At 39.0% G+C, this 8,541-nt stretch overlaps 3 non-coding genes across 3 annotated transcripts; all 3 read left to right on the forward strand.

The window, feature by feature from the left end:
• Positions 1 to 2,683: 2,683 nt before the first annotated feature.
• Positions 2,684 to 2,778, forward strand: Trnay-gua (transfer RNA tyrosine (anticodon GUA)). Its single transcript has 2 exons — positions 2,684 to 2,720; positions 2,743 to 2,778. It is a non-coding gene; the product is annotated as a tRNA-Tyr (tRNA).
• A 76-nt stretch (positions 2,779 to 2,854) lies between these two features.
• Trnay-gua (transfer RNA tyrosine (anticodon GUA)) lies at positions 2,855 to 2,949 on the forward strand. The gene is made up of 2 exons: positions 2,855 to 2,891; positions 2,914 to 2,949. It is a non-coding gene; the product is annotated as a tRNA-Tyr (tRNA).
• A 78-nt stretch (positions 2,950 to 3,027) lies between these two features.
• Positions 3,028 to 3,122, forward strand: Trnay-gua (transfer RNA tyrosine (anticodon GUA)). Its single transcript has 2 exons — positions 3,028 to 3,064; positions 3,087 to 3,122. It is a non-coding gene; the product is annotated as a tRNA-Tyr (tRNA).
• Positions 3,123 to 8,541: the final 5,419 nt, after the last annotated feature.

Below are 8,541 nucleotides of genomic sequence, written 5' to 3' on the forward strand. Positions count from 1 at the left end.
CAATTTTCGATGGAATAATTGTTTATTCAGTTCTTTATTCCATTTCTTGCTTCTAAACGGGGGATTTTTTTTTGTTATATCAATCTCACAATGGGGGAAGGTTGCGTATCTCATTCTGCGGGTCCTTATGTACATATACACTGAGAGAAAAATTGTTTAAAAATTACCTGCCTGTTTCGCCTGTCAAAACAGTCAATTCAGTAAAAATTACGGAACAGTTACGCATTTTTTCATTGAACATTCCGTACTTTTTCTTGAACGTTCTGGACTTTTTCCTGATAAGTTCACTGATAAAGTGCGTAACTGGTTCCTAATTTTGACCGAATATTGTTCTGACTGGCAGATTACGGGACAGGCAAGTGATTTTTAAACAATTTTTCTCTCCGTGTAGATTTTTACAAAATACATACGAATATAGACACCAAATTTTACATTCAAAACCTGTTCTCAGTCAATATACAGTTAATCACAAATGGTCTTAGTGAAAAATAAGAACAATCATCTGTTTTGCGTAATGTACAGTTACCACGTCGTTCCATTATTGACATTAGATCATTCTTCCGTTCAATTTTCATTAGATCGAAAGAAATATATAACCCAGACCAAAGGCTTCCTTCAATCTGATAAAAGGATATGAAAGGATGAATAGTTGCTTATATATTATAAAAAATATATTAATGGAAAAGTAATCTCCCTCTTCATTCCCTTTTGCCTGATGATTCGAAAAAGTTATTACGAGAATTTATACATTTTTTTCGGTCATACTGTTTATTTACGACGTGTTCGCACATTTAAATTCTCAATTCACCTCTGTCCAGGGTTATTTCTGTCTCTTTGCAAACATAACAATTACCATGCCTGGGGTGCATATCGGACACCGTCGTAAAGCACTGGGCAGTTATTTCAAGGGGCAATAACAATTAGGATCGTATGTGGTGAAGGGATCATCGGTGTATATTCACCTCCATTTCTTATTCTTTTTCTTTCCTTATATATTGATATGGTATGTAGCATCAGAAATACTGGACAATCCACCTCATAATGAACGATGGAAATAAGTTACGAGTGCAAAAACCAAAATGCCATTTGATGTCATACGACACCACCTGTCGTCCCTCGTGAAGCGTTGATGCTGTCAGTCATGTCTCAAAATGTTGCTTTGTCGTTTCAATTAATGTTACCAGCGGGCATCGCATCGCGAAAAAAAAACCCATGTGGTGGACATTAATACCATAAAGTGCAAAAATGAAATGAGTGATCATCTCTGGTGTTATTATGAATTGCATGAGCATTTGTGCGATTAAATATTGAGCGGTAAATGGGAAAAAGACAATTAAGAGAGAAGTTTGGAATGAAAAATTCCCCGTGTTCTCGGTTTTGTCACAATTTTCGATAATTGCACAGCAATTAATTACGATAAAGTGAAGTATGATTGTATAATACATTTGTTTTACACTTCGTAGTCAACGGCTCAATTAATACAGATAATTTATAAACGTCAAGTAGGACAAGCAATAAGTCGATATCGCCACGGTGTTCCCCTGGTAGAATGACGAGAATGATTAATCGAGTTGGGGGGGAGGAATCGAGAAAGGGTTTTGGACTACCCAAAGAGAGAGGTCAGTCGCCAGAAACTCATAAAAGCCGGTATTCATGAAAGGAATAGAGTCGAAGGCAAATCAAAATAAATGAACTACGTTGAGATGAAGAAAACGAATGATGAGAATAAAAAGAAGAGAGAGAGAGAGAGAGAAAGAGAGAGACATGTGCTGGGTCGTTTGGCTTTTCAGTGGGACGTTGGGCTCACGATCGTGTATGATACATCTGCCGTTTTTGTGGGATGGGGTGTCTGTTGCACTGTGTGTACCTTTGAACACCGATGAGACGTATGTGTCATGTGATGACTGGATCCTTGTGTATATGCCTGTCGCTCGATCCTACGGGCCCTTCGAGTAATTACAAGGTACACATTTGATGTTCAATATTGATTATGATCAGACTATACCTCTTTCTCTTTTTCCCGGGAGTCGGAGTAATCCATAAATTATGAACAGAAGGAAATGAGACATTTCTACATTGAATTTTCAAGTAATTTCGACTGAATGGAGTTATGGTGTATTGATGTACAACGGGTGGTGGTGGAAAAGTTGGATGTGTTCATTGGATAGTCCTGTAATGGACATTAATCCCCAGTTACGCGGGCATTTAATGGCTCGTTAGGTCGGCCAACGATAAGGAGAATTCTGTCGCATCTGCCCTCGGAGGGATAAAAGAAAAAATGAGTGGATGCCGCGGGTGTTTATTAATATCGCTTTTGCCAGGCCTCATACCTGAGGTTTTGACGTGGAGCTGGAGTCGTATGGTGAGATGTTGGAGAGTGCGGGGCACGTGTCCGTCGCGAGCGATGGTGCTTTGGCGGCGGATGTTATTCACCATCGTAAATTTTTCATCTTTATACCTGGGTAACAGGTGTATAGGCTGTCGTGATGGTATGGATTGAGATTGCATAATTCAATGCTGATAATTGAATTTTTTTTGGTGCCTTTAGTCAGTGGTTCATCAGTTTTGGGCACGATCTTGATGATTTTATGGGCACGAGGTGTTCCTGATTAGATGCAGCGGAAGAGTGAGGAGTATTTTAGAGTGACCGCGGGAGTTCGATATTTGGGGCCAGTCTCAACAGCCTTCGATAGCTCAGTTGGTAGAGCGGTGGACTGTAGTTGGAAGTGATTGTTAATAGACATCCATAGGTCGCTGGTTCAAATCCGGCTCGAAGGAATGATTTTTTGATTTTTTCCCAATTATTGAGTGAATTTAAAATTCATCAGACCTGGGGACAGATCACCAGCAACAGCCTTCGATAGCTCAGTTGGTAGAGCGGTGGACTGTAGTTGGTGATGATTGTTAATAGACATCCATAGGTCGCTGGTTCAAATCCGGCTCGAAGGAATTATTTTTTGTAATTCACTCCAATTAATGATTGAACATGAAAATTCGAAGAATTGTCGCAGGACCATATGTTAACAGCCTTCGATAGCTCAGTTGGTAGAGCGGTGGACTGTAGTTGGAAGTGATTGTCAAAAGACATCCATAGGTCGCTGGTTCAAATCCGGCTCGAAGGATTCTTTTTTTGCGATTCTTCAAAATAAAATTCTCTTGCAACTACTCATCGCATTGCATCCATATTGCCTTTATCCTCCATCTAGTTGTTCCATCATCAGTATAAGCTATGACTGCGTTTATCCATCGGTGCAGAGCAATGATATTCCACGTTATCACCGACCAGAGGTCATCGTATCGCCAATAATCATCCAAAAATATGCAGCGTTCCCACTTCTTCCCGAGACCACACGACCAACTTATCTCGTCGCGATTGGATCACGACCGATTGAAAGGCAGTTCACGAGATACCAATTGAACCCAAGTCTGTTTATGACTTCTACAGTAATATTGACAGGTCGCTCCGGTGACGTAGACAATCATCATAAAGAAAAATGATATACGACTCACTTCAACACAGACATCATCTCACATCTGAAGGTTTTAACCGTGAGACTCGTATTCCACATCCGATCAATTATGGTGTAGTTGCAAAAAATAAATTCAGATTTATCTTCAATCCAGAATGTGTGACGGTGATAATCGCGTCAGCATATGCAACAGAGATGGCGAAAAAAAAGAACTTGCAGACGAGACAAAGTGAAAAAATAAAGCGGAGGACTTTATATGACCATATACGTGCGTTCATTTGCGCACAATCTTCGGTCGTAAATCCATCGCTAAATAACGCGTTTGGCGTTAGGGTGGGCTGTGGTCTCTCGCGCTACCCCCGTTTTTTTTACACTGAGGTGGGGGTAATCAAGCCGCTCATTAAGTGAGACGTTGCGGCTGGTTTATGCGACTTCAAAAGTTATTGTCGGTGCGTGCGTCCAGGACCACGCCCGTTCCCTTGGCATAATGAAACTCAAATGCGGTAGCCTCTGCTACGTGTGTTAGCAACTTTTCATTTCTCTATTTTTATCCAGTCTGTATGAATTTAATGTATACGAAGAGATGAGTTTGAAGATGAGGTGCGTTTGTTAAGAGGGGGTTGAGCATATTAAAGATTCCCGGCGCGATGTTGGCAAGGTGTGCCATGTTTTCGCTTATCATGATTATTGGTAGCGCTCGTATCTACCGATTTCGATTAATCGATCGGAAATTAATGCATGAGATACGTGCCAATGTCTTCATTCACGCGTTTAATATCGATCGCACGGAAGTTTTCTGTTTGTCAATGAGAAAAAAAAAATTCAATGCGCGGAAATCATAGCTCAAACAATGAAAATTATTGCAGAAATGATGAGCACACAATCCTTGAGCCACATTTACGGAGTGTAAACGAATTCAGCTCGAGGCTATGTAAATTTCTGAAAAACAGAAGCCCATGTCGAGTTAACTTTCAGCTTGAGGCCCCTTTTTTTGATTCTAATCGAGGAGTCAATAATCATTTGTCTGGACGATGATGTCCGTCGGCAATTGTAGCTCTCGTTATTTTTACTCTTTTCAAGTGCTCGAGTGTACATTTGCATATGTGGTATCTTTGATCGGGATGGTGTATACAACGTTACATTTTGTTCCACTGATGAGGTTTGTACAAGGTACAATTAGATTTTCTATTTTTACGTTGCGAGAAATGAAAACGCAAAGATGGTGGATAATCAACTCATTGGATTTATTTTTCAAGAACTTGGGAGGGGCTTGGAGGTGTCACGTTCTTCGCGTTACTCATATCTCACCTCTTTCTATAAATTTATTACACCGTCCGGTTCATATCTCAGATGAGAATAGTGTGCAAGGGTGAGGGCGGTAACGCCATAAAACTCAACTGGGTGGAACTTCCGTCATGGCTGAACACGCGGGTGTTGGAGGAATAAGAAGAAGGTGATTATTATACACTTTGGCTACTGTTCAAACCTCACAATGGAGTCCATTGTGAATAATGCATCATTTGCAGCATCAACTGACGTTTCAATAGAAAGTTAGTTCACTTCCGGCAAATTTGGTGATATTTCGTGATACCAGGAACCTGTAATTCGGCATTTTAATGCACATATTCAAATAAAAAGATTAAAAATTTTTGTTTTACGGTACCTTCGGAAATAATAATTGCGGTGCATCGCGTCAAGGATATCATTTCTTAAGCAACGAGACAATTCTGGAACTTAGGTTGGGGCTAGTGAATGAACAGACGCAGATCTGAGAATTGTTGTGCAAAAGTCCTTCACGCGGACCTACATACAAACACAATAATTTGTTTTATTGATGTCTGTATGCTTTGTAATTTAGTTGCCATAACGGAGTTTGCTAAAAGCCTTGTGTCATGTGCAGCATAAGCCGCACTGTAAAGGTTGTGACCTGGGTGGGGAAGGAGGAGGTGACATTGATTCTTGTCATCTTTTCCCACGAACAAAGAGATTAGGATTTGAAGACAATCATAACGCTCATGAATATGGATAGACATTTGGTTGTACTTGACGTGTAATCAGATATTGATCACTCCAATCTAATCTGTCTAATGGTAATCTGTCAGTTAAAACAGGATTCAGTAATAATTAGGGAATGATGACGTATTTTTTTCTGACTTTTTTTTTTTAAAGTTCACTGAAAAAGTGTATAACTGTTCCGTAATTTTGCCCGAATATTATTATGACTGACAGATTAGAGAAGAGGCAGAGACAATTTTCCGTAATTTTTCTCTTCATGATAAAAATTGAAGTGCTCATGCCGAGAGAAATATTCAGTAATAATTAGGGAACTCAAGTTTTCTTACCGATTACGAAAGTGACTCAGTACACTCCTCTCAATAAAATACCCTGCAGCCCGCATTAAATTTCCAGTTGTCAAGTTGTTTTAAAAAAAAGCTGTAATGCAGCTCTAACAATGTATGCATTTTCAACAAAGGATACAAATATTTAATATCCCATTTTCGACTCAACTTCTGAAATGACTACCAACAAATCATGAAGTACCACGTAAAGAGTATAATTTCCTGACTGAAGATACAATACTTGCATCGATATTTGTGATGCTTCTATGGTCACAAATTCCATGCTCCTGATTGTAGACATACATGTGTGACAATAACCGTACAGACGTCTCAGATGGTTCTCACCCCTTTGTGCAAATGTACTCACGCAAGAATAAGACGAAAAATGTTGGCCATGTCTTTGCCTGTATAATTTACCGATGGGGTCCTGGGTGTTTTCTGGTTGGGGCCTAATTGCCAAAAAGTGCGACACACTGGCGTGCAGATACTCATAAATTCAATACGTGCATTACTTATTTTTTCGGAAAAAAAAAACACACGCGATATGTAATGAAGAATATTAAGTAGACTGTGGAGGTGACTTCCCGGAAAGGGAGACATTGTAATTTCATTTTTGCCAGTAGTAAAAGCCAATGATAGGGTTTGTGGTACTTATAAGTGTAATCGAATTGTTAGTGAGCCCCGTCAGGCGTATTTCCAAACACCTGGATATTGGAAAGTGCGAAATATGGGTAAATAACCAAAGTAATGGGTAAAAATCATTTTCATGCTGTTTGCAAATGAAAGATGCAAATGATGCAATAAACAAACGAAATTTTAATTAAAACTTCAGCGTACCATTGATCGTGTCTTATTACACAGGTACTTATGGCAATGGTGATGTTATTAATTTACGTAAGTACATTACATTTGTTTAATTGCTGTTAAATTTTATTTCAGAACGGATTCATACATTATCGGTGGTCTCGCTGATCCGGATATAATGACGATCGTATGTAAGATCGGTATCGGGCAATCGGTGTGTATGCGAGAGTATACACAACATTCAGCTTCTCATCCTAAGTGAAGCGGCGCGTGTGCAGCTGGTACGTTGATTTATACTTGGATGCCAGGTGACGGCGTGTGCCATTTACCTCATCCTTTCTGCTATAGAATGTCTTTGAACTCTTTCGCAATTTTATACCATACGATATTCCAATTTTTTTTTTCTAATGTCATCAAATTTTTTTTCGGGGATAGCATCGCAGGTAAACTCCGCGTTGATGGACTTTTATTGTACGCTTTTCTTGACAGTATCGACATTTTTTTTTCATTAAATTAAGTCCAGACATTCGGGTCGCAAAACGGGATAAGATCGATGACAATGATAGGACGATATCGGTGAGATGTTAGATTTGATGCATGAAAAAAATTCCAATCAACTCTGTTCGAAGAAAACGATCGTAAACGGGTATTCCGTTGGCCTCTGGCCCTAATGATTTGGGTAATTATCATTCGTGTATTTATATTTCGTGGAATAATGGTCAGTTCTCCTTTGATGAGCCTGACTCTTCCTGCTAAATCGTCACGATAATTATAAAAAAAGGAATCGCGTATAAATTGATGTATTCAACACTACAAGAGTGACAATGAAAAATTGAATTCAATTATGAAATTGAACTAACTCAATTTCGTATTCATAGTGTCTGGGAGTCATTGAGGGGAAAGTAGACACTGAATAACTTCTTTAATATTTATCGCGTGCTTTTCAACATCATCAATCCACTGAAAAAAAAATGTTATTCGCCTGAGGGCAAGGGACGTGCCTTCTGAGCACAGAATTTGAAGACAGAGTAGTAGCTCAAGTCAGTTGAGACAATCACGACGTGTGTCAAGCAATGAACGGCGAGTGTGGAATTATGCAAACCCGGGAGGAGGCAATCGTGGACCATCTGAAGACGGGCCATGACAGGGGTTAAGAGGTTCGTGGCGCCTAATAAATTGCTACGTGCATTTTAACAGCGGAAACTCCACTTAATGCGAGTGTCCTCAGGCATCGAGATGTTTAGATTTGCATATTACAATCTAGAAAGAGAATAATTAATCGTGACATTGACTATTTAAAATTTTACCGTGTTAGATTCAATCAATCGTTTTGATATTTCATTCCCTCAAATGAAGATTGATTTGATGTTTAACTGAATAATTTTTTTTATCGTCTTAATGAGTCTTATTATCTACTCAATGAAACAGCTTCAATCATCGTGTAGCGCCCGGTAGAACAAAATTAGTATCGGGTTTAGCGATAATTACACCAGGAAATATTCTACCTGGCGCATCTCGTATTCTGAGATGACACATGGCATCTGAAGTTCCGCCTTTAACATGTATCCGGCGTATTTCAGACGCTGAAATATTATTATTATTTCGATGAATAGTATCTCGTTGGCGGAAATAATTTTCACTAATTAATGGGAGTTCACGACGTTTCTATTTAGATAAACGATTAGACATAATTCAGTCAACGATTTTGGAAAATTACTCTGGGAATTTTGATGTTCGAGTACCAGAGCAGGAAAGACCTTGATTTTTTGGGAAAAATAATCGACAAGGTCCTCTAAAGAAGGTTATTAATTTCCAACACGATTCGTTAACTATTAACGAATCAAGGTAATTGTTAAAAAACGATATAATAATTGTTATGATATCAATTAGTGTATGTTCGAGAAGAGAGTCATCGTCTTCACGATGGT

The sequence above is a fragment of the Diachasmimorpha longicaudata genome, chromosome 2 (genome assembly GCF_034640455.1).
Source record: "Diachasmimorpha longicaudata isolate KC_UGA_2023 chromosome 2, iyDiaLong2, whole genome shotgun sequence".
Lineage (NCBI taxonomy): Eukaryota > Metazoa > Arthropoda > Insecta > Hymenoptera > Braconidae > Diachasmimorpha > Diachasmimorpha longicaudata.